The 26,229-nt window shown below is 45.2% G+C and overlaps 1 protein-coding gene across 1 annotated transcript in view; it reads left to right on the top strand.

The window, feature by feature from the left end:
- Positions 1–26,229, top strand: part of N4BP1 (NEDD4 binding protein 1) — a 104,532-nt gene that overhangs the window by 29,645 nt on the left and 48,658 nt on the right. The window lies entirely within an intron of this gene.

Raw genomic sequence — 26,229 nt, 5'->3', positions numbered from 1 at the left:
TTGGCACAGACACCTACACTGGCCAGATGGGGTGCATATTTACAGCAGTGCATGCCCTCCCTACTAGCCCCTTCAGTAGAGAACTCCAATGCTTATTGGGGCCAATAACCTATACCAGTGGAAAGCAGGAAGAACTTCCTTTTCAGCCCTTGGTAGCCAAGGCTCCTCATCAGGAGGGAAAAGCCCCTATACCTGAAGATGCTTGGTACACAGACAGCTCCAGTCGTGGGCAGCCCCCAAAGTGGATGGCCGTGGCTTTCCATCCTAAGACTGAGACAATATGGATGGAGGATGGAGAGGGGAAAAGGAGTCAGTGGGCTGAGTTGCAGGCAGTATGGCTCATGATAACCCAGGAGCTTCCCCCATAGTTGTCTGCACTGACAGCTGGGCCGTCTGTCGGGGCTTGATCCTGTGGCTGCTGACATGGTACCGTGCCAACTGGATGGTTGGTCACTGGCCCCTTTGGGGGCAAGAGTTGTGGCAAGACCTGTGGGTCTCTTATCAGACTAAGACTGTTACTGTATATCATGTCCCGGGCCATTTGCCTTTGGCATCCCCAGGGAATGATAAGGCAGATACACTGGCCCAGGTGCACTGGCTAGAAGGAAAGCCTGCCTCTGATGTGGCCCAATGGCTCTACCAGCATTTGTTGCACTCGGTGCAAAAGACAGTGTGGACTGTAGCCCGTAGGTGGGACTTGCCATTGACCTTTGAAGAAGTCAACAGAGCCTGGAAGGAGTGCCTTGTGTGCTCTAAGAGGGACTTACACCAGGTTCCACAGCAACATAGGACAATACTAAGGGGACCAATACCCCTTGTCAGATACCAAATAGACTATATTGGGCCTCTGCCCATATCAGAAGGATATCGGTATGCCATGACATGTGTGGACACAGCTACTGGACTATTGGTTGCTTTTCCTGCACCATGAGGGTCCTGTAGCATCTCTTTGCAGCCTATGGCTGGCTACAGGTGAATGAAAGCGATCAAGGCACCCATTTAAATGGACGCATGTTATAACAATGGGTGCAGCAATTAGGAATAAAGTGGAAATTTCATGTACCATATAATCCTACTGGGGCAGGCATGATAGAGAGGTACAACAGTTTGTTGAAATCTGGCCTGAAGCCAGACACCAATAGTCTACAGGGTTGGTCAGTTTGCCTATGGACAATGCTGAGGTGTTTGAATGAGAAGCCACGTAAAGGAGCTTTGAGCCCTGTGGATATGCCCACACACCTTGCTGCCTCTCCTATACAATTGTACATCCAAAACAAAGAAGAGTTGCTGAAGCCATGATATGGCCAGCAGAGCAACATCCTCCTGCCAGCCCCAACTGCATTAAGCCCTGGAGACACTGTTGAATGGACCTGGCCCTGGACATTTCAACACATGGACCAGCAATGGCTGGCCCTTCTGGCATCTTGGGGGAAAGGCCTGGAAGCTGGTCTTGTTTTATTCCTGTAGTAACAGCTGAATGGCCCCTAATGGTCACAGTAGTGTACCCAAAATGTCCAGGAGGTAAGAGCATCTTGCAGGAAAATTTTGTTTTATCTTTATGGCCAGTGCATGTACCTCCCGTAGCCCTATATATTGGGCACAGGAAGGGGGCTGAAAGTCTGATATTCTACACCAGGACGAGATCCCATTCCGGCACTGTTTTATCACAAGACTGCTCTCTTGCATGTATCCTACCTGATGGACAGGATTTGCCTATGCTGGTGTCATTAAAACATGTATCTTATTGCCCTTAAGGTTATTTTCTCCTACAGTCCTTGTGAAATGAATGCATCTCCTGGCTGCAGCTGCCGCACGATGATTACTCTGAACCCTCAGCTACTGCCTGCCTATGGAATGGATGAGCTATGGACTTAATGTGCATAAGCCTTTGAACCTAGCTGAATCCTCCAGCTTGAGGATTGTCATGATTTTATATTGTTGCTATTGTTACGTCATGAGTCTGGTCACAATGCTCCAGTTTTCTCGCCCAGGGACAATTGCAGAAGAAGGGGAATGAGTAGTTTGTAAGGTGAGATTTCTGCTGGGGGGTGGCCTGTGGGTAAAATTGTAACATTTCCAGAATATCTCCAGCAGCTTTACTGCATTTGCATATAGTCAGGGGTGGAGAGAAGTTCATCTCCATATCAATAAGTAATTACCTGGGCAACTGAGGGTGTGTCTGAACCTCAGAGTTTAAAGGGAGGGGCTGGCTGGCTGGCTTGCTTGCTTCCTTCCTCTGGGCAGAGAAGAAAGATGACCCTGGACTGCACTTTGTAAGCAATGAAGGGGTTTTAAACTTTATTTCTCCCTTTGACTGATTTCGGTTTTTAGAGGTATTTTGCCCCAAGATTTCCTCTCCCTGGACTTACAGTGGTCTATTCTGGAAAATGTTCCGTGTGCACTTGAGAAGAATATGTATCCTGCTGCTGTTGGGTGGAGACTTCTCTAGATGTCTATTAGGTCCATCTGTTCTAATGTGTTGTTCGGTGCCTCTGTGTCCTTACTTATTTTCTGTCTGGTTGATCTGTCCTTTGGAGTGAGCAGTGTGTTGAAGTCTCCTAAAATGAATGCACTGCATTCTATTTTCCCCTTTAATTATGTTAGTTTTTGTTTCACATATGTAGGTGCTCCTGTGTTCAGTGCATATATATTTATAATGGTTATATCCGCTTGTTGGACTGAGCCCTTTATCATTATGTAATGTCCTTCTTTGTCTTGTTACTTTCTTTTGAAGTCTGTATTGTCTGATAGAAGTACTGCAACACCTGCTTTTTTCTCCCTATTGTTTGCATGAAATATCTTTTTCCATCCCTTCACTTTTAGTCTGTGTTTGTCTTTGGATTTGAAGTGAGTCTCTTGTAGGCAGCATATAGATGGGTCTTGCTTTTTTAATCTACTCTATTACTCTATGCCTTTTTATGGGTGCATTCAGTCCAGTTATTGCCATTGCAGGCTTTGGATTCGTGGTTATCAAAAGGTTCAAGGGCAGCTTCTTTACTATCTACCCATATAACTTAACTCACTTATTACGCTATTATAAACCCAGTCTGATGATTCTTTATTTCTCTCCCTTTTTCTTCCTCCTCCACTTTACATTTTAGGTGTTTTATTCTGTCCTTTTTGTTTTTCACTTGACTGATTTTGTGGATAGCTGCTTTTATTTTGCCTTTAGTTAGTCTTGGTTGGTCTACTTTCTTTGCTGTGGTTTAATTTTCTCTACTGACAGCTATTTAGCCTTAGGCATACTTCCATCTAGAGCTGTCCCTTTAAAATACATTGTAGAGATGGTTTGTGGGGGGTAAATTCCCTCAACTTTTGCTTATTTGGGATTTTTTAATCCCCCCTTCAAATTTAAATTATAATCATGCTGGATACAGTATTCTTGGCTCGAGGCCCTTCTGTTTCATTACATTGAATATATCATGCCATTCTCTTCTGGCCTGTAAGGTTTCGGCTGACAAGTCTGATGATAGCCTGATGGGTTTTCCTTTGTAGGTGATCTTTCTTCTCTCTCTGGCTGCTTTAATACTCTGTCCTGGTCTTTGATCTTTGCCATTTTAATTATTATATGCCTTGGTGTTGTCATCCTTGGGTCCCTTGTGTTGGGAAATCTGTGGATTTCCATGGTCTGAGACTATTTTCAGCAATTATTTCTTCAAAGACACTTTCTTTCCCTTTTTCTCCCTCTTCTTCTGCTACCCCTATAATGCAAATATTGTTCCATTAGGTTTGGTCATACAATTCTCTTAATATTCTTTCACTCCTAGAGATCCTTTTTTCTCTCTCTGCCTCAGCTTCTCTGTATTCCTGTTCTCTGATTTCTATTCCATGTTATCTCCTTCACCTCATCTAATCTGCTTTTAAATCCCTCCATTGTGTGTTTAATTTTTGTTATCTCCCTCCAGAATTCATCCCTTACCTCTTAAATATTTTTCTGTAGCTCCATCTGCATGATTATGACATGTATTTTGAATTCTTTTTAAGGAAGATTGGTGATTTCAGTCTCACTGAGCCCTCTTTCTGCTGTTGGTGAAAGGCTGATGTGGTATATTGAGTAAAAGGAACTGTGGTGAACAGGCCTTTAGTAATGTGGTGAGGTGTGGGATAGGGCAAGTGTTCTGTAGTCCTGTGATTAGGTCTCAGTCTTTTGGTGAGTCTATGCCCCTGAATTGTGAATTCCACCAGTACTTCTCATTTGTCCCCCCTCAGGTGGGTCAGGAGGGCTGGCAGGGCTGGGAGTGGTGTGCTTCCCCTCCCCAAGGTTGGTTAGGCTCTGATAAAATTCCAGTAGCTTAGGCTCTGGTAAAGTAGTTTCTCCGGGCTTTGCTGAAAAGAATAGAGTGTCTGGGGTGTTTCAAAATGTTACCTTTCCCTTCCCTCTGCCAGAATAGTCTGATAGTCACTGTGAGAACCTGGTAGAGCTCCTGGAGGTAAAACTCACAAAACTTGGGGAAACCCCATGAGAGCGTCCCACCAGAGTTTTTAACTCTCAGACTTGTCCTCGCTGAGCTTCTAGGAATTCATCCATTACAGTTCAGGTTTTCCTATCTTGATGTGGTTCCTGCAGAGGTTTCTGCTCCACTAAGTTGTGAGTCCCAGTAGTCAGCTTACCTGTGTCTCCAGTATTAGGGGTAGCACCTTGCCTTGTGACCTCTCTTCTTATGGATCTAAGAAGAATTGCTGACTTTTCAGTTTCTTCAGTTTTTTACTTCTTCTCTGGATGCAATGGTGACTTCTAAGCTGTCTTATCTTCCATGTTGGACAGGAAACTAGAAGTCCCTCCCTCTGTCTTCTACTGCCTGTGCTCCAGCACCTCTCCCTGGTCATGGACAGGCCCTTCCTGTCTGGGACCCAAAGACAGGAAGTGAATGCTGGGGAGGTTACGTCTGACTGGTGGAAAAGGGCTAGCAGGTAGCACAGGGAATCAGGGCCACCTGCCACTTCTATTTTCCATCCTTTGGCCCCACTGCCTTCCTCATGGAGGCATTTACTGAGTTCCAGGACCTATGCGTGCTTGTCTAAAGTATTCTCCCAACCCACCCACCCCACCCTCCAGAATAACCCCAGCAACCAGACCCCCAATCCAGTTTGGTATCTTCTGTCGTGGAACAGACCCTGGCACACAGAAGGCCTTCAGTAAAAATCTGTGGCATAAATGAGCACATAGAACCATATTCCCTTCCTTCAGTGTGTGTGGTTCCCACTGTAATCAAGTATTCACTGGGATGCTATATATAATGTCCACCTCATCCCTCTCCCTTTAGGTCATGAGGACTTATTTTTTCACAACTGTATTCCCTATACTTAGCACAATGCTAATATGGTAGGTGCGTCATATCTAGTAATGGACAAATGGATGACAAGAGGTGATTGAGGCCCTCACCCAGCAGAGGGATGCATACGTGTTTAGGAATCTGTGTCACCTACGCAGCAGCAACAATGGGAAAGCACTTTCCAAGAGAATGAACTCACTGGTGTTCTGCAGAGGCCAGAGACCATCAGCAAGACAGTCTTTACCTGGAGGCCAAATTCCTTGTGGATTATGCAAAGGCATGGTTTTCTTCTAGTTGATGTCAAAGGCAGGCAAGGAGACAGTGTGCAGGACTGGGTATGGGAGGGGAGCTTGTTGGGACCAGACACCCAGAAACCAGTCAGCGTTCCCAGCAGCTCCTGACTCATGTGCAGCCTGTGGGCAGGGGGCAGAAACAGCACCCCCAACCCAGGGCCTTGCATTGGTGGAGGTGGTAGGATCCTGGATAACAGGTTCCAGGAAACTAAGCAGGATGATAGAGGCCTGTGAAGGCCTAAGTGAATGTGAGGATGGGGATCCTCATGGGGGAAGCAGATGTCAGCAGCAGGTCCTCCCTGGGTGGTCAGAGCCCTCAGTGGGAGGTGTGGGTAACAGGCCCTCACAGAGCCAACCTTAGACTTCCACCATCCCCTGGAGAGAAACCCGTATTGGTAACTAGAAGGTTCTGGCTCTTGCCAGTTGTGGGACCTCATATATGTCGTGGGAGCCCAGAAGGTCAGAGCTGAAAGGACCCACAGACTTACATTACAGATGGGAGAACAGGCCCAGAGTGGGTAAGACAATGTCCAGATTGCCACAGGAAGCCAGTAGGTCATCTGAACCTGGGGCCACCCATTTGCTATCTTTAGCAGGTAGCTTTAAGCTCTCTGAGCCTCAGTGTACTCATCCATAAACCAGGGATAATAACACCTACGTTGTTTTGTAAGGATTAAATGAGATCATCTGTCCATTCAATAAATATTTATTGCGGGATGTGGGTAGGCTGCTAGTTATTCTCCCCTTCTTGGAAACAGAACCCCAATTTTAACTGGGAGCACAGCCACCTGGAATAGATTACATTCACGCCATTTCCTTGCCTTCTGTGGTGATGAGATTTGGGAATGTAAGTGAAAGTGGTATGCACCTTCTGGGAAGCATCCTTACAGTAAGGAAGCATGGTCTGCATCCCCTCCTCACTGCTGGCTGAACTTTGGCAGTCATGGCCAGAGCAGGGATGATTGACCATGACGTCAAAGCCAAGGGCAGACCATGTCAGTGCAACAGAATAGGAGATGCCTGGGTTCTCCATCACCGAGGGGTCCCCACTCCACAATCAACCAGACTCCTTAGCTCTGGACTTGGTAGACATGAGGCAAAAGTAAATGTGTGTTTCTTTAAATCATCATGGTTTTGGGTTTTCTGTCACTTACTGCTGCACCAACTCCTAGTTGATGCAACAGTCATATGTGCCCAGCCTTAAACTATGCACTGGGGATAAAATTGAGAGCAAAATCAGATGCAGCACCTCCCACCCCAGGGCTTCCAGTCTGCAGGTGAGAGACAATCAGAAAAGCATGAGTAAAAGTGAAGAATTACCGCACGTACCAGGAGGGTGGACAACACAGGCATGGAGGAAAGTTTCCGAGGAAGCACACATAAGCAGCAGTCTGACGGGTGGGAGGGTTTTTCAGGAGGATGAGAGGTGAAGCCGGTTCCAGAGTAAGGAAACCCCCTATGGCAAGAGGGCTAACGGAGCAAAAGGAACGGGGAGGATGTAAGCAGAGCTGGTACAGCATGGGGCAAGGCCAAGCAGGGGCCAGACCACAGGGGCCATAGTGAATTCAAGCTGGTCCTAAAAGTGATATTGACAATAATGCATGTAAGGTGCTTAGCACAGTGCCTGCTCATGATTAGGACTTACTCTGTGGTTGTTGTCCTTATGATGTTCAACAAAAAAAATACTGTGTTTTCCATTTAAAGCCACACATACCAGCATTATTCACAATAGCCAAGATATAGAAACAACCTAATTATCACTGATGGGTGAATGGATAAATATGGGGTACATATTCACAATGGAGTATTACTCAGCAATGAGAAGAAGGAAGTCCCACCACTTGTAAGAACATGGATGGACCTTGAGGGCATTATGTTAAGTGAAATAAGTCAGACAGGAATAAATGCTATATGATACCACTTTAAGGTAGAATCTAAAAAAAAAAGAAAAACAACTTATAGATACAAAGAACAGGTTAGTATTTAACAAAGGTAGCAGGTGGGTGTGGGCAAAATCAGTGAAGGTGTGATCAAAACGTATTAAAACAAACAAACACACCACAAAAAGGCTAAAATGAAAGAGAAAATATCAAGTGTTGGTGAGGATATGGAGCAACTGGAACTCTCTGCCATGCACTGATGGCAGGAATGTAAATTGTTAGAACTGCTTTGGCAAACTAGAAACAGATGCATCCCCTATGACCTAGCTATTCCACTCCAATAGAAATCCATACATGTGGTCACCAAAAGACACATGCACAACCTTTTGTGACAGCACTGTAAATAACCCCAAACTCGAAACAATCCAAATCCCACCAGGACTAGAATGGATAAACTGGGATATATTGCATAATGGAATACCATGCAGCAGTGTGAATAAAGACCTGCAAGTGCACACAACACGATGAGCCTCGCACACTGCAGTGAGAAGAGGCCAGGAGCACACCTGGCAGATCTCACTGATGGGAAGAACAAGCCCAGGTGAAGGCAGTCTGCACCACCAGGAGCCAGGATAGTGGGTCTCCTTGGGGACGGAGAGTGCGAGGGGGGCCTCTGGGCTGGCTCTGCTCTTTGGGTCAGGGTGCTAGTTAGTCTTGTATCAGTTCATGAAGTTGTACATACATGATATGTGCACTTCTCACTCTGTATGTCACATTTGAATACAAATGTTAAATAAATGCAACTGCCTCTGGGGAGAGGAGCTCCTGTTCACACAGTCACTGGGCTGCCTGTTGTTCATTTCAAGAGGTTTTGATGGTAAGTCTGAGAACAGGGACTCTTCAGAGGCCCCTAGCCAGCAGAGTGAGGCAGAGAACTTTGCAGCTCTGAAATGTCAGGATGCAGAGCAGGGGAAGGAGAGAAGCAGAGGCAGCCCAGGAGAGGAGCAGGGAGAGAACTCAAGAAGGCCTTTGGTTATTTTCAGGGCTTGGAGTGCAGCCCACAGTGTGACCCTTTCTCGTGATGCATCAGACGAGCCCTCCCTGGTGCACCCTGGATAAGAATTGCTTTCTATTACTTTGTAACAGGAACTGACAAAGGAGCTGAGCTTCTCCAGGTGTTCACAAGGTGAGAGTAAAGACAGCAGACACAGAAGAAAGAGCCAAGGCCAAAACGAACTGCAAAAATGAGGCCTCTGGGAACCTGCCCTAACCTCAGGAAAACTCTGGACTCCCCAGAGCAGGGTCGGGGTCCAAGCTGGGCTCTCCTGGACCTCAGAGGCCAGGCACCCCCTCCCTCACAACAGTAGGTGACACAGCTTTGAGCTGCCTCTTTTGGATGGTTGGGGTTGGGGGTGAGTCACTGGCTAGGACAGGGATTTGGGGAAACTTGAAAAGCCCCAGGCCTGGCAGCACTCCTGAGTCATCCACCTGCTGCTGGATGGGCCCCGGCTCCCTGCCTACCGGGTTGCAACTTTCCCAGGAAAGGTGAAATTGAGGCCCAAGGTGGTACTGTGGACAGAGGTGCTGACAATCAGGCCCCTCACTGGGCTGTGGGCAGTCCTGCACTGGGGTTTGAGACGAATCCAGACCACTGAGGGAAGGCTCATGTACCTCTGCACCTCTGAGGACTCATTTAGCAAGAAGGGACCCAGGTCTCCCTAAATCCCACCCCTGGACAGCTGATGGCTGACCTGGCTGGTGTTTGCTTGTCCAATACGCTTTAGACTCATCCCCTTCTCTACCTCCAGTCCCCTCCCCTCCTCTTCCCTCCCCTTCTGGCTCCTCGTCTTCCATCCCCTCCCGTCCTCTCCCCTCCACTCCACTCCTCTTCCTCGCCTTCCATCCTCTCCCCTTTGCTTCCCTCCCATTACCTTTCCCCTTCCCCTCCTACCTCTCCCACCCTTCTGTGTTTTCTATTGTAAATTTTATGGTAATGGATACCAAAAACTGCCCTAAAGAATAAGAAAAGAAGAACATGTGAACACCCACCCTACCTAAGACAATGATCCTATCTGTGATAATGTTATTCTTTTGCATATATGCATTTTTTTCATGTTGAACCCTAATGTTTTATTTTTTTCCAGTAGGTATTTATTTATTGGCATCAGAGCCTGTGCTTTCTATTTTTATTATTGTAATTTTTTAGTTACAAAGTGCCTCCCATTTTTTGGATATCATTGATATACACTTTTGTGAACATCACTGTGGTTACTATACTCCCCCTATCATCAAGTCCCCACCACTTAACCCCATTACAGTCACTATCCATCAATGGAACATGCTATAGAATCACTACTTGTCTTCTCTGTGCTATATTGCCTTCCCTATGTCCCCCCCTACATTATGTGAACTAATCATAAAGCCCTTTATTCCCCTTATCCCTCCCTTCCCACCCATCCTCCCCAGTAACTTTCCCCTTAGTAACTGTTAGTCCGTTCTTGGGTTCTGTGAGTCTGTTGCTGTTTTTGTCACTTCAGTTTTTTCTTTGTTCTTATACTCCACAGATGAGGGAAATGATTTGATACTTGTCTTTTTCCACCTGGCTTATTTCACTGAGCATAATACCCTCTAGCTCCATCCATGTTGTTGCAAATGGTAGAATTTGTTTTCTTCTTATGGCTGAATAATATTCCATTGTGTATATGTACCACATCTTCTTTATCCATTCATCTGCTGATGGACACTTAGGTTGTTTCCATTTCTTGACTATTGTAAATAGTGCTATGAAATACATAGGGTTGCAAATATGTTTTTCATACTGGGTTCCTGCACTCATAGGGTAGATTCCCAGGAGTGAAATTCCTGAGTCAAATCATATTTCTATTTTTAGTTTTTTGAGGAACCTCCATACTGCTTTCCACAAAGTTTAAACTAATTTACATCCCCCTTTCTCCACATACTCACCAACATTTGTTGCTGTTTTTCTTTTGGATGGTGGCTATCCTAACTGGTGTGACGTGATATCTCCTTGTGGTTTTAATTTGCATTTCTCAGATGATTAGCAATGTGGAGCATCTTTTCATGTGTCTTTTGGCCATCTGAATTTCTTCTTTGGAGAAGTGTCTGTTCAGATGCTCTACCTTTTTTTTAATTGGTTTATGTGCTTTTTGTTTGTTGAGGTGCATGAGCTCTTTTTATACTTTGGATGTCAACCCCTTATTGGATATGTCATTTATGAAAGTATTCCCCCATACTCTAGGATGCCTTTTTGTTCTACTGATTGTGTCCTTTGCTGTACAGAAGCTTTTTAAGTTTGATATAGTCCCACTTATTCATTTTCGCTTTTGTTTCCCTTGCCTGTGGAGATACGTTCATGAAGAAGTTATTCATGATTATATTCAAGAGAATTTTGCCCAAGTTTTTTTTCTAAGAGTTTTATGGTTTCATGACTTACTTTCAGGTCTTTGATACATTTTGAGTTTACTTTTATGCATGGAGTTAGACAGTAATCTAGTTTCATTCTCTTACATGTAACTGTCGATTTTTCCAACACCAGCTGTTGAAGAGGCTGTCATTTCCCCATTGTATATCCATGGCTCCTTTATAGTATATTAATTGACCATATATGCTTGGGTTAATATTTGGACTCTCTATTCTGTTCCACTGGTCAATGCTTCTGTTTCTTGTGCCAGTACCAAATTATCTTGATTACTGTTGCTTTGTAGTAGAGCTTGAAATTGGGAAGTGAGATTCCCCCACCCCACCCTCACTGCTTTATTCTTCCTTCTCAGGATTGCTTTGGCTATTCAGGGTCTTTTGTGGTTCCATATGAATTTTAGAACTATTTGTTACAGTTCGTTGATGAAAGGAAAGGAGCGACACATAGCAGCAATTCACCGGAGAGTTCCGCTTTATTAGGGAAAGGTGCTGGGTTATATAGGAAGGGGCATGAATTGATTGAGGTGTCACTTCTACGGCGCTGGTGGCTGTTGGCTAGGTGCTGGGATTGGGAGGGGAGCAAGAGGTGATTGGGCTTCAGGTGGCGCCGGCGGGAAGCGAGGACCCCGAAGAGAAGCCGGAAGTTTGCCATCTTACTGGTGGGGGCCCTTCATTCCCCCCTTTCTCCTCTATGTGGTTGTGGACATTGTTTTCTCTCTGGCTCCTTCCTGCTGAACAGGGGCGGAGAAGGGAGTGAGGGCTTGAGGATTGGGAGGAAAGGGTTAATAGGACTCCCCACAGTAAGGATGAGTAGATGTGGACTTCTTCAGGTTTGGAAATCAATGAAGGTTCCCTATAACCATAAGTTGGCCAAGAGGATATGGGTGTCAGGAGCCAGGCGTCTGCGGCCATTGTTTCCAGGAACAGTTTCCAGTGGAGAGAGGGGTCCATCTCAGCGTGTGGTGAGGAGGTTACATAAGGGTGAGGGATCTTCTGTGGCCAGAAGCTGGTAGTTCCTGAGTAAAAGCTGGTTGAAAGCTTGATTAGAGATTTTTCTGACTTTGGATTTGATGAACTTTACTATACAGGGTAAGAAGAGACAGGCGAGAAGAATGACTATTATGGGGCCTGCAATGGGCCAGACCCAGGTAAGGAGGGGGTTTGTTAGTATTGAAGAGAATGGGTTGGAATTGGAAGCAGAGTGGAGACTGGAGGCAAGGTCGGTGAGTTTGGTAATGTCAGTTTCTACAATGCCGGATTCATTGATGTAATAGCAGCACTCTTCCCGGAGGAAGATGCAGGTGCCGCCCTTCTCGGCTATAAGCAGATCTAGGGCCCGCCGGTTTTGAAGGGTGACTTTAGCTAGTGAAGTGACCTGTCTTTGGAGAGAGGCTAGGGAATTGGCAGTGGATGTCAGGGCTCCCTCAAGTTTGGCGTCGAGATCTCTAACTGCCCATAGAGAGTGACTCAAGGCTCTTCTCGAAAACCCTGCCCCAATGGCTGAGGTGATCAAAGAGATACCGACCATAATGGGAAGGAAAGCAGCCCTTTTTGTGCGCGAGGGCAAGGGAGGTTGGAACTCAAGGAATTCTGCCATGCTGTAAAGTGTAAGCTGTGGGATTAGGGTGACGAGAATGCAGGGTGTATCGGAGCTGAGAGGCAGTGAGTTGAAAAGACTGCCATTACACCAAAAGAAGTGTCCCGGTTGTGTAAAAGTCTTAGAGCCGGAGGTAGGGGTGTAGATAGAGAGGCAGTGAAGTGTGCTGGAGGGGGGTGGAGTTGGGCCTACACAGTGGTGGATGGTGAGATTATCTGCGTATTCTGGTTCTCATAGGGGTATGTCTGCCAGGAGGCAGATGGGTTGTCTTTCTGCATGGAAGGAGTAGTTGGAAATATTAAGGGGCATGGCGGCCAGCAGTGGGCGCTGTAGTGATGCACACAAGAGACAATTGGCTGTGTTAAGGGTGTGGTTGAGAAAGATGGTGGTGTCCTGAATGAGCTGTAATGAAGAGTAGGAGAAATGGGAAGAGGGGTGGGGATAAGAAGATGAAGAGGCGCCGTCAAGAGTTTGGATAATGACTTCTTCGGAATGTCCGATATCTGATGCAACTTGAGAGATCTGGGAATGAGAGAGAACATACTTTCAAGAGATATGAAGGGTACCGTGGGGGGTCGAGGACCCCCCGTAGTAAACTGAGGCTGTGACTCCGGCAGCCCATTGAGAGTCCCAGGGATCTGGGATTGATAAGGAGAATGAGCTGTTGGGATATTTCATGAAACGGTTGGAGGAGTAATACTGTGGGTACTGGAAGTTACCCATGTAGTGAATGACGCAAGACTAGTAGGGACATCTCCTGTAGGTGTCTGGCCATCGCCTGCAACAGGCTTGTTTTTGGTCATAGAGGAAGCAGAGGTAGGGAGAATAAGGGTAGCTGCTAGTGAACACTTCGGTGGAGGGAGGAAAGTGGAGGTACAAAGGCTCAGAGGAGCTTTTCAGAGGGCAGTCTGGTGTGGCAATGAGGGCAGTAACTTTTGTTTGATGCTGTGTGTAAGTCTCTCTGACTTTGAATCACCATACAAACGAGGCTGGGGTGGTGGGGAAGACAATAGGAATGAGGAAAAAAAGTGAGAGAGCAGTAAAGGAGGAAAAAGTCATGATTTGGGTATGGATGGCAAAGGGGGTGAATGGGATTTTGGAGGAAAGAGGACAGTAAGGTGAGGAGTCTGGAGGGAGGGAGAGTCTGTAAACTTTTGTAGGTTAAGAGATCTTTTAGGTGATGTGGGGACAGAATGGTAAGGGGCGCTCTGAATGTCAGTTTATGAGCTGCCTTCTGCAAGAGCTGTCTAGTGGCTAATGCTCATAGGCAGGGGGCCCATCCCTGAACTGTGGGGTCTAATTGCTTGGAGAGATAAGCTACTGGGGCAAAGGATGGGCCATAATATTGGCTTAGGACTCCTAGAGCTTGACTGGATCTCTCATGAATGTATAATGAGAAGGGCTTCGACAAATCAGGAAGATGGAGAGCTGGGGCTCCCACAAGGGCTTGATGGATCTTAATGAAGGAGTGTCGGGGTGAGGAGGATAATGGTTTTTTGGGGGGGGGGCTCTTGCTGAGGTCGTATAGGGGTCTTGCCAACAGGGTGAAGGGAGAAGTTAGGGATCTACGCTCTAAAATATCTAGCCAGGCCTAGAAAGGAAAGGATTTCTGTCTTGGTTTTGGGAACGGGCAGGTCAGAGAGGAGCCATTTTCTGTCTAAGGTAATGGACTTTCTTTGTTGAGATAGAAGGAACCTGAGGTAAGTGACAGGAGGGGAAGAGATTTGAGCTTTGACGGGGGATATTCGGTAACTTCTGGAAGCTAGAAGGTTAAGTAGGGAGGCAGTGTCAAGTTGAGACTGTTCCCACGAGGGACTGCAGAGTAGAAGATTGTCCATGTATTATAATAAGGTGGACTTGGAGTGATCATGATGAAACTGTTTGAGGTCCTGAGCTAGGACTTGTCTAAAAATATGGGGACTATCTCAGAAGCTTTGTGGAAAAACTGTCTAAGTGAGTTGTTCAGAATGTTTTGTGTATGGGTCCGTCCAGGTGAAGATGAAAAAATCTTGGGAGCAGGGATCTAGAGGGATAGAAAAATGGGTCCATGAGATCTAGGACTGAGAAGTGGGATGCTGAGGCAGGGATTTGCCATAAAAGGCTGTATGGATTTGGAACTAAGGGATGGATAGGGACAACCGCTATGTTGATGAGGCGAAGGTCTTGGACAAGGCGGAAAGATGTCTTGGTTTTTTTAACAGCTAATATGTGGGTATTAAATGAGGAGTGAGTGGGTCTGAGGTAATTTTTGTTTGAAAGATCTTGAATGATGGGTTGGAGGCCTATGAGGGCTGAAGTGGTTAGGGGGTATTGGGCCTGACAGATATACTGAGAAGGATCATGTAATTTGATAGAGGCAGGGGGACATAGGGCTACGGAGGGGCTTGTAATGTCCCAAACTTTGGGATTTACAGGGTGTATGAGGGCGGAACCCGAGCTTTCATTGGGTAGAGGGGGGTCATCGGCTATGAGGGCCATCAGAAAGAGAGCACTGGGGGCTGTGGGAGTGGATATAGTTATGGAAACATGGAGGAGAGGAAGGATGTCCCGTCCTAGTAAAGGGATAGGACACTGGGGCATAACCAGGAAGGAGTGGGAGAAAGGTATGGGATTGTCTTGGATTGTGCATAAAAGGGTGGGTGGGGGGTTTAATGGGAAGATCTGTTTACCTCCTACCCTGACTATAGGAGTAATGGCTGGCGTGGTAGGGCCCCGGTATTCTCGCAAGACTGAGAAGGTGGCTCCTGTATCTAGGAGGAAGGAGATGGGGTGACCGTCTACTGTTAAAGTAACCCTGGGCTCCTGTTTGGTGATGGAAATGGTCGGGTGAGAAGCCCCCGGGCCCCGTCAATCTTCTTCTGCCAGCCCCACTACGGCGGGCTTAGGATGGGGGTTGTTCGTCCAGCCTCCCCTTCGGGTGGTTGGGCAATCAGACCCCCAGTGGCCCTTTTTGTGGCATCTGGGGCATGGGGTGGTAGGAGATTTGGAGGAGGGGCATACCCTTGACCAATGTCCCTCTTTTCCGCACTTGAAACAAGCTCCTGGGGGGGGCATGTTTGTAGAGGGGCACCCAGGGTGTGGTTTTATCAGCTGGGCCATTTGGAAATTGGCCTGATCAGCCTTTTGTTTACCGCATTCTTTCTCCTCCTCCCGGTTATGGAAGACTTTAAAGGCTACTGTTAGGATCTCAGTCTGTGGGGTAGCGGGGCCCTGTTCTAACTTTTTGAGTTTAGCTTTAATGTTGGGGTAGCTTTGAGCTAGGAAGTATGTCATAAGGACATGTCTTCCTTTAGGTGTTTCTGGGTCTAGGCTGGTATACTGTAATAGGGCTTGAGTGAGTCTGTCTAAGAACTCGGAGGGAGTTTCATCTCTCTTTTGAATTATGTCTTGGAGCTTTTGAAAATTGACTACTTTACGAGCTGCCTTTTTCAGACCTGCTATTAAGCAGGAGGCAAAAATATTTCGAGAGCAGAGACTCATGGCAGTGTTATAATCTCAGTGTGGGTCTTGTTTGGGGACAGCAGTGGGGCCAATGGGATAGGTGGGGTCAGTCTTGTGGTTTTCCTTAGCGTGCGTTTGGGCGAAGTCCCAAACTCGTCTACGCTCTTCAGGGAGGAGAGTATTGGCCAGGAGCATGAAAATGTCATGATGTGTGAGGCTGTAAGACTGTAGTGTCCATTGAAACTCCCTGATGTATGTCGTGGGATCAGTGGAAAAGGAACTTAGGTGTTTCTCTAGTTGGGCTGAATCTCCTAAGGAGAAAGGGATGTGAACGCGCACGATGCCTTCGGATCCTGCTACCTCCCGGTGGGGGTGCGATAATTTTGGGAGGCTCTCGGGACTGAGTCTGAGGGGGACTGAAGGGTTCTGGCTCAGTCTGTGGGAGAGTGACACGGTCTAGCCACGCCTAGCCGAGCAGGTCCTGACGTGCGGAAGGGGGGCAAAGAAAATAAAAAAGGATAGAATCAGACCCATGTGTTGTCAGTCTGCAGCCCAGCTGCTTACCTCTGCTGCTTTAGTTGGGCTTGAACTCATGACTCTGAGGTTAAGAGTCCCATGCTCTACTAACTGAGCTACAGCAGGGCTCCAGTTAATTGCTTATGGAATGCGTTGTTCTCTATTCCTGCCACATCGGCAAGTGGGGGAAGGGCACAGCTAGAAGCAGGGGCGGTGTTTCTACACATCTTCAAGGTCTTCCTATTTTCAGAGTGAGGAGTCTTGGCAAGATATGTTTTTGTGGACAGATAACTTCTAAGGACTGCACCGGTTGTTGTCTAGCTTGTGTTTTCACATGCTGCATTCAGACATGGGGGAAGGTGCTTTCCCATTCTCCCTACAAACATGTGAGTAGACAAAGGTGGTCCCTAACAGGGGAGAAACAAGTGATGAGGGCAAAGACGGAGGAGGCCCCTGGGACCTAGTTAAAGGGGGATCTGAAAGGCTCAGGCTTAATCTGTGGGGGACGAACACAGAGGAGGTGAGATGGGGGAGGAGATGGTGGGGGAGGAAGGGAGAAGGGCTGTTGTAGGAGAAGAAGGGGAAGGGAGTGGGGAGGCTTCTGCGGGGGCGGTGGCTTGCAGGCTAGGAGAACTTGTGCATAAAAGAGTGGGTGGGGGGTTTAATGGGAAAATCTGTTTACCTCCTATCCTGACTATAGGAGTAATGACTAGTGTGGTAGGGCCCCGGTATTCTTGCAAGACTGAGAAGGTGGCTCCTGTATCTAGGAGGAAGGAGATGGGGCGACCGTCTACTGTTAAAGTAACCCTGGGCTCCTGTTTGGTGATGGAAATGGGCGAGAAACCCCCGGGCCCTGTCAATCTTCTTCTGACAGCCCCACTACGGTGGGGAGAGGAGGAGGCGGAAAGCTTCGATATAGGGAATCTCCTTCCATTTTTTCAGGCGCTGGCAGTAGTTAAAAAGATTGCGAGTGATGTTAGGATCAAGAGTTCCCCCTGCAGGCTATTGGTTGTTATTGTCTAGGGGGTATGTCGGCCAGTCTTGGGAGCAATATTTATGGAGAAGTTTTGGTTTTATATCAGGCGTCAGGGAGAGGGTAGCCAGATGCTTAAGCAGGCATTCAAGAGGTGAACTTTCAGGGAGGGATGAGGAAGCTCCCATGGCTAAAGGACAGAGAAGGAGACAAACAGGGGAAGACAAACGGAGATCCTCGGACTGGAAGCAGACCGCAAGGAGACAAAGGGCGTCCCCGATGATCCTTGGTGGTCTGCGGAAACTCGTATACGAGTCGGAATTTCTTAGGAAGTGAGGGTCGTCACCCAGACTTCCCTAAGAAGGCAGAGTGCCGGAGTCTCGAGGTACCTAGCGCTAGGAGTTTTCGGTGGACGGAGCAGAAGGAGGAGGGGGGGGAAGGGAGCGTTCTCATCCGCAAAGGAGGCACCTCGTTTATGGCTGTTGGAGGGCGGGGCCTGAGAGTCTGCTGCAGCCGTGAAGGCCTGAGGCAGGGATTTATGGCTGTCAGAGGAGGGGCCTGAGGTTCCACTGCAGTCATGTCGGCCTGAGGCAGGGATTTATGGCTGTCGGAGGAGGGGCCTGAGGGTCTGCCGCAGCCGTGAAGGCCTGAGGCGGGGAGAGTTCCCTCCTCATCCCCGAGCGTCAGGGCCTTGCCGGACGATCACAGTCAATGGCACTGCGATAGCTCGGGGAAGAGTGGCCCACTCCGGGGGGGAAAACTTACCTAAAGGCCAGAGAGGAGTGGTGAGTGTGATGAGCCAGCGCCGGAAAAAGAGGACGAGGGCAAGCTGCTGCTGGTGTCGGGGGGAAGACGGGCCCAGTTGGGGTGTCCCTTCTCCCGGGTTTCGGCACCAGTGAAAGGAAAGGAGCGACACATAGCAGCAATTCACCGGAGAGTTCCGCTTTATTAGGGAAAGGTGCTGAGTTATATAGGAAGGAGCATGAATTGATTGAGGTGTCACTTCTACGGCGCTGGGGGCTGTTGGCTAGGTGCTGGGATTGGGAGGGGAGCAAGAGGTGATTGGGCTTCAGGTGGCGCCGGCGGGAACCGAGGACCCCAAAGAGAAGCCAGAAGTTTGCCATCTTACTGGTGGGGGCCCTTCAGTTGAAGAATGCTGTTGGTATTTTGATAGGGATTGCATTGACAGTGTAGATTGCTTTCGGAAGGATGGACATTCTAATAATATTAATTCTTCCTGCCCAAGGGGACGGGATGCATTTCCATTTATTAGTGACCTCTTTAATTTCTTTTAGGAGTGAGTGTCTTGTAGTTTTCAGGGTAGAGTTTTTCACTTCCTCAGTTAGGTTTATTCCGAGGTATTTTATTCTTTTTGATGTAGTTGTGAATGGAATTGTTTTCCTGATTTCTCTTTCTGCTTATTCATTGTTAGTGTATAGGAATGCAACAGATTTCTGTGTATAAATTTTATATCCTGCAACTTTGCTGAATTCAGATATTAGTTCTAGTAGTTTTGGAGTAGAGTCTTTAGGGTTTTTTTATGTACAGTATCATGTCATCTCCAAACAGTGACAGTTGACTACTTCCTTACCAATCTCGATGCCTTTCATTTCTTTGTGTTGTCTGATTGCCATGGCCAGGACCTCCAGTACTATGTTGAATAACAGTGGGGAGAGTGGGCATCCCTGTCTTGTTCCCGATCTTAGAGGAAAAGCTTTCAGCTTCTCACTGTTAAGTATAATGTTGGCTGTGTGTTTGTCATATATAGCCTTTATTACGTTGAGGTACTTGCCCTTATACCCATTTTTTTTTTATAACTGGGTAAGTTATAATTAATACTTAAAATGTATACAATATATATGTAACTATATTCTTTCTATATATGTGTGCATATATGTATACATATAAAATGAGAAAATAAAAATTGACAATTCATTAATAGCACAAGCTAAAATTTAAATAAAGTTACAAATTTTCAAATCTCTGAGGGGGAAAATGTCAGCAGATAGGTCATATAGTTGGTATTTGAAAACTGCAAAGTTTTGTAGACTTTTCTGCATTGAACATTTTAGGGCACTTTTTTTTGTTTGTTTTTTGTTTTGTTTTTTTTTTTGAGAGGGCATCTCATATTTATTGATCAAATGGTTGTTAACAACAATAAAATTCAGTATAGGGGGGTCAACGCTCAATGTGCAATCATTAATCCATCTCAAGCCTAATTCTCATCAGTCTCCAATCTTCTGAAGCATAACGACCAAATTCTTACATGGTGAATGAATTCTTACATAGTGAAAAAATTCTTACATGGTGAACAGTACAAGGGCATTCATCACAGAAACTTTCGGTTTTGATCATGCATTATGACCTATAAACAATCAGGTCAAATATGAATATTCGTTTGATTTTTGTACTTGATTTATATGTTGATCCCACATTTCTCCTATTATTATTATTATTTTTATTTTTAATAAAATGCTGAAGTGGTAGGTAGATGCAAGATAAAGGTAGAAAACATAGTTTAGTGCTGTAAGAGGGCAAATGTAGATGATTAGATGATCAGGTGTGTGCCTATGGACTAAGTATTAATCCAGGCTAGACAAGAGCAGCAAAACATCCATGGATGCATAAGATTTCTCTCAAAGCAGGGGGGGTGAGGTTCTGAGCCTCACCTCTGTTAATCCCCAAATTCTCACCTGATGGCCCCCATGCAACTGTGCCTGTCTTAGGTTGTTCCTCCCTTGAGGAATCTTACCCGTCTCTGGCTAACCAGCCATCTTCCGGGGCCATACAGGGAAATGAAAGTTGGTAAGTGAGAGTGAAGCCATATTGTTTAAAAAGGTTAGCTTTTTACTTCTTTGCAGATTTATGCCCTGTGGCTTCTATGCCCAGCGCTTGTCTCAAGGTATCTTTACCACCTGGAGGAATTATGATACTCGGTAAATTCGATATGAGGCACGAATTCTATTTAAGGGTTGTAATTAGGAAGGAAGAAGAAAAGTTATAGATGTAGCATATGAAGGAAACATGGGAGGATTGATTATTTCTTTGACATATCTTCTTGTATAGTACCTTAAGTATGTATAGGTTTTAAACTACTAACTAATTTGCACACACATATTAACATAATAGGAATACGGTGACATAAACAAAGCAAATCTATAATTACCATCCATCTCCAGTGAAGCCAAGAAAACCATTTAGGCACCCTAGGCATTTGTGAAAATTTATCTATGATATGATGGATATTGTCCAACTGTACTTGAACCATCACACAAATTAAAGCTGCCCATTTCTGGGATCTGTTCACATCCCATATGTTCTTTTAAGCATAGATAGTCTATAGTCATGAGATTTTGGAGTGCTACAACTTGCATCCCTCCCAACTCCTGGTTGAGTTCCAACAGTACAGATCCGGTCAAATTCGTTGTCTCACTGTATGCACATGCCAGCCTAGACATCTCCCTCCTCATTCCTATGGCAAGTCTAGGAGACAGTGGGCTGGATGCAGCCACAACCGCAGCATCGTCCAGATCCCTGTGGAGGCTTTTTGATGATCATCCCCCGGCACAAGTCCTCCAGAGAGTGCTGATGCCGGAAGCTCCTCCTCATATCGTATCTTAGTTCATTTTCTGGGTATCCAAGCTAGGCCTTGATCTTCTGCATAGAAACAAAGAGACCCTTTGCCCACACTTTGACATGCCCTCTATACCACTGTGCAGAACCCATTGGAGGTCAGCACACAGGAACAGCTATTTTTTTTTTTTTATTAAGAGAAAGGAATATTATCAGAAAAGAGTACCTCCATAGCTGATCATCTGACACCCTTTAAGTGATCAACATTAAGGATATTTAAAGCATGCGCTGATCTTTGATTTACCAATAGTTTTATCCTGTCAAGGAGTAATCCCCTTTTTCTTTCTTTCTTTCTTTTTTTTTTTTAAATATTTAATCTACACTTACATGAAGAATACTATGTTTACTATGCTCTCCCCTGTATCAGGTCCCCCCTAACAACCACATTACGGTTACTGTCCATCAGCTTAGCAAAATGTTGTAGAGTCAGTACTTGTCCTCTCTCTGTTGTGCAGCCCACCCTCCCCTTTCTCCCTCCCCCCCATGCATGCTAATCTTAATACCCCCCTTCTTCTTCCCCCACCTTATCCCTCCCTGCCCACCCATCCTCCCCAGTTCCTTTCCCTTTGGTACCTGTTAGTCCATTTTTGGGTTCTGTAATTCTGCTGCTGTTTTGTTCCTTCAGTTTTTCCTTTGTTCCTATACTCCTCAGATGAGTGAAATCATTTGGTATTTCTCTTTCTCTGCTTGGCTTACTTCACTGAGCATAATACTCTCCAGCTCCATCCATGTTGCTGCAAATGGTTGGATTTTTCCACTTCTTATGGCTGAGTAGTATTCCATTGTGTATATGTACCACATCTTCTTTATCCATTCATCTACCGATGGACATTTAGGTTGCTTCCAATTCTTGGCTATTGTAAATAGTGCTGCGATAAACATAGGGGTGCATCTGTCTTTCTCAAACTTGATTGCTGCATTCTTAGGGTAAATTCCTAGGAGTGGAATTCCTGGGTCAAATGGTAGGTCTGTTTTGAGCATTTTGATGAACCTCCATACTGCTTTCCACAATGGTTGAGCTAATTTACATTCCCACCAGCAGTGTAGGAGAGTTCCCCTTTCTCCACAACCTCGCCAACATTTGTTGTTGTTTGTCTTTTGGATGGCACCTATCCTTACTGGTGTGAGGAGATACCTCATTGTAGTTTTCATTTGCATTTCTCTGATAATTAGCGATGTGGATCATCTTTTCATGTGTCTCTTGGCCATCTGTATTTCTTTTTTGGAGAACTGTCTGTTCAGTTCCTCTGCCCATTTTTTAATTGGGTTATTTGTTTTTTGTTTGTTGAGGCGTGTGAGCTCTTTATATATTCTGGACATCAAGCCTTTATCGGATCTGTCATTTTCAAATATATTCTCCCATACTGTAGGGTTCCTTTTTGTTCTATTTATGGTATCTTTCGCTGTACAGAAGCTTTTCAGCTTAATGTAGTCCCACTTGCTCATTTTTGCTGTTGTTTTCCTTGCCCGGGGAGATATGTTCAAGAAGAGGTCACTCATGTTTATGTCTAAGAGGTTTTTGCCTATGTTTTTTTCCAAGAGTTTAATGGTTTCATGACTTACATTCAGGTCTTTGATCCATTTTGAGTTTACCTTTGTATATGGGGTTAGACAATGGTCCAGGTTCATTCTCCTACATGTAGCTGTCCAGTTTTGCCAGCACCATCTGTTGAAGAGACTGTCATTTTGCCATTGTATGTCCATGGCTCCTTTATCAAATATTAATTGACCATATATGTTTGGGTTAATTTCTGGGGTCTCTAATCTGTTCCACTGGTCTGTGGCTCTGTTCTTGTGCCAGTACCAAATTGTCTTGATTACTATGGCTTTGTAGTAGAGCTTGAAGTTGGGGAGTGAGATCCCCCCTACTTTATTCTTCTTTTTCAGGATTGCTTTTGCTATTTGGGGTCTTTGGTGTTTCCATATGAATTTTTGAATTATTTGTTCCAATTCATTGAAGAATGTTGCTGGTAATTTGAGAGGGATTGCATCAAATCTGTATATTGCTTTGGGCAGGATGGCCATTTTGATGATATTAATTCTTCCTAGCCATGAGCATGGGATGAGTTTCCATTTATTAGTGTCCCCTTTAATTTCTCTTGAGTGACTTGTAGTTTTCAGAGTATAAGTCTTTCACTTCTTTGGTTAGGTTTATTCCTAGGTATTTTATTCTTTTTGATGCAATGGTGAATGGAATTGTTTTCCTGATTTCTCTTTCTATTGATTGGTTGTTAGTGTATAGGAAAGCTACAGATTTCTGTGTGTTAATTTTGTATCCTGCAACTTTGCTGTATTCCGATATCAGTTCTAGTAGTTTTGGAGTGTAGTCTTTAGGGTTTTTTATGTACAGTATCATATCATCTGCAAATAGTGACAGTTTAACTTCTTCTTTACCAATCTGGATTCCTTGTATTTCTTTGTTTTGTCTAATTGCCGTAGCTAGGACCTCCAGTACTATGTTAAATAACAGTGGGTAGAGTAGGCATCCCTATCTGGTTCCCGATCTCAGAAGAAATGCTTTCAGCTTCTCGCTGTTCAGTATAATGCTGGCTGTGGGTTTATCATATATGGCCTTTATTATGTTGAGTTACTTGCCCTCTCTTCCCATTTTGCTGAGAGTTTTTATCATGAATGGATGTTGAATTTTGTCAAATGCTTTTTCAGCATCTATGGAGATGGTCATGTGGTTTTTGTCTTTCTTTTTGTTGATGTGGTGGATGATGTTGGTGGATTTTCGAATGTTGTACCATCCTTGCATCCCTGGGATGAACCCCACTTGGTCACGGTGTATGATCCTTTTGATACACTGTTGAATTCTGTTTGCTAATATTTTATTGAGTGTTTTTGCATCTACATTCATCAGGGATATTGGTCTGTAATTTTCTTTTTTGGTGGGGTCTTTGCCTGGTTTTGGTATTAGGGTGATGTTGGCCTCATTGAATGAGTTTGGGAGTATTCCCTCTTCTTCTATTTTGTGGAACACTTTAAGGAGAATGGGTATTATGTCTTCTCTGTGTGTCTGATAAAATTCCATCCGGTCCCGGGGTTTTGTTCTTGCGTAGTTTTTTGATTACTGTTTCAATTTCTTTGCTTGTAATTGGTTTGTTTAACTTTTGTGTTTCTTCCTTGGTCAGTCTTGGGAGGTTGTATTTTTCTAGGAAGTTGTCCATTTCTTCTAGGTTTTCCAGCTTATTGGCATATAGGTTTTCATAGTAGTCTTTAATAATTCTTTGTATTTCTGTGAAGTCTGTCGTGATTTTTCCATTCTCATTTCTGATTATGTTGATTTGTGTTGACTCTCTTTTTCTCTTAATAAGTTGGGAAGAGGCTTATCTATTTTGTTTATTTTCTCGAAGAACCAGCTCTTGGTTTCGTTGATTTTTGCTATTGTTTTATTCTTCTCAATTTTGTTTATTTCTTCTCTGATCTTTATTATGTCCCTCCTTCTGCTGACTTTAGGCCTCATTTGTTCTTCTTTTTCCAGTTTTAATAATTGTGATGTTAGACTATTCATTTGGGATTGTTCTTCCTTCTTCAAGTGTGCCTGGATTGCTATATACTTTCCTCTTAAGACTGCTTTCGCTGCATCCCACAGAAGTTGGGGCTTTGTGTTGTTGTCGTTTGTTTCTATATATTCCTTGATCTCTATTTTGATTTGTTCATTGATCCATTGATTATTTAGTAGCATGTTGTTAAGCCTCCATGTGTTTGTGAGCCTTTTTGTTTTCTTTGTACAATTTATTTCTACTTTCATACCTTTGTGGTCTGAAAAATTGGTTGGTAGAATTTCAATATTTTGGAATTTACTGAGGCTCTTTTTGTGAGCTAGTATGTGGTCTATTCTGGAGAATGTTCCATGTGCACTTGAGAAGAATGCTTTTGCATCCTGTTGCTTTTGGATGTAGAGTTCTATAGATGTCTATTAGGTCCATCTGTTCTAGTGTGTTCTTCAGTGCCTTTGTGTCCTTACTTATTTTCTGCCCAGTGGATCTATCCTTTGGGGTGAGTGGTGTGTTGAAGTCTCCTACAATGAATGTATTGCAGTCTATTTCCCTCTTTAGTTCTGTTAGTATTTGCTCCACATATGCTGGTGCTCCTGCATTGGGTGCATATATATTTAGAATGGTTATATCCTCTTGTTGGACTGAGCCCTTTATCATTATGTAGTGTCCTTCTTTATCTCTTGTTACTTTCTTTGTTTTGAAGTCTATTTTGTCTGATATTAGTACTGCAACCCCTGCTTTCTTCTCACTGTTGTTTGCCTGAAATATGTTTTTCATCCCTTGACTTTTAGTCTATGCTTATCTTTGGCTTTAAGGTGAGTTTCTTGTAAGCAGCATATAGATGGGTCTTGCTTTTTTATCCATTCTGTTACTCTCTGTGTTTTGATTGGTGCATTAAGTCCATTTACATTTTGGGTGACTATTGAGGGATATGTACTTATTGCCATTGCAGGCTTTAGATTCGTGGTTACCAAAGGTTCAAGGTTAGCTTCTTTAGTATCTTACTGCCTAACTTAGCTCGCTTATTGAGCTGTTATATACACTGTCTGGAGATTCTTTTCTTCTCTCCCTTCTTATTCCTCCTCCTCCATTCTTCATATGTTGTGTGTTTGTTCTGTGCTCTTTTTTTTTTTTTGTCCTCAGGTGCCGGTCCCAGGCACCCGCTCACTGGTCCTGCTGCCCTGTCTCCCTAGCACCAGGGTCCCTGTCCCTTCAAGGCTTCCAAAAAGCACCCACCCACCGGTCCCGTAGGGAAAAAACGCTCGATATTCTTTGTCCTCAGGCGTTGGTCCCAGGCACCCGCTCACCAGTCCCGCCGCCCTACCTCCCTAGCACCGGGGTCCCTGTCCCTTTAAGGCTTCCAAAAAGCACTCGCCAAAAAGAGAGAAAAAAAGGGGAAAAACGTGCGATTTCTTCCGTACTCAGGTGCCGGTCTCAGGCACCCGCTCACCGGTCCCACAGGGAAAAATGCGGGATATTCTTTGTCCTCAGGTGCCGATCCCAGGCACCCGCCCACCAGTCCCGCCACCCTGCCTCCCTAGCACCAGGTCCCTGTCCCTTTTAGGCTTCCAAAAAGCACTCGCAAAAAAAGAGAAAAAAAAAGGGGAAAACGCGCAATTTCCTCTGTCCTCAAGTGCCGGTCTCAGGCACCCGCCCACCGGTCCCACAGGGAAAAACGTGGG

This window comes from Manis javanica, chromosome 17, assembly GCF_040802235.1.
Source record: "Manis javanica isolate MJ-LG chromosome 17, MJ_LKY, whole genome shotgun sequence".
Lineage (NCBI taxonomy): Eukaryota > Metazoa > Chordata > Mammalia > Pholidota > Manidae > Manis > Manis javanica.
The sequence above is the reverse complement of the archived record's forward strand: the minus strand, read 5'-3'. Positions and strand labels throughout refer to the sequence as shown.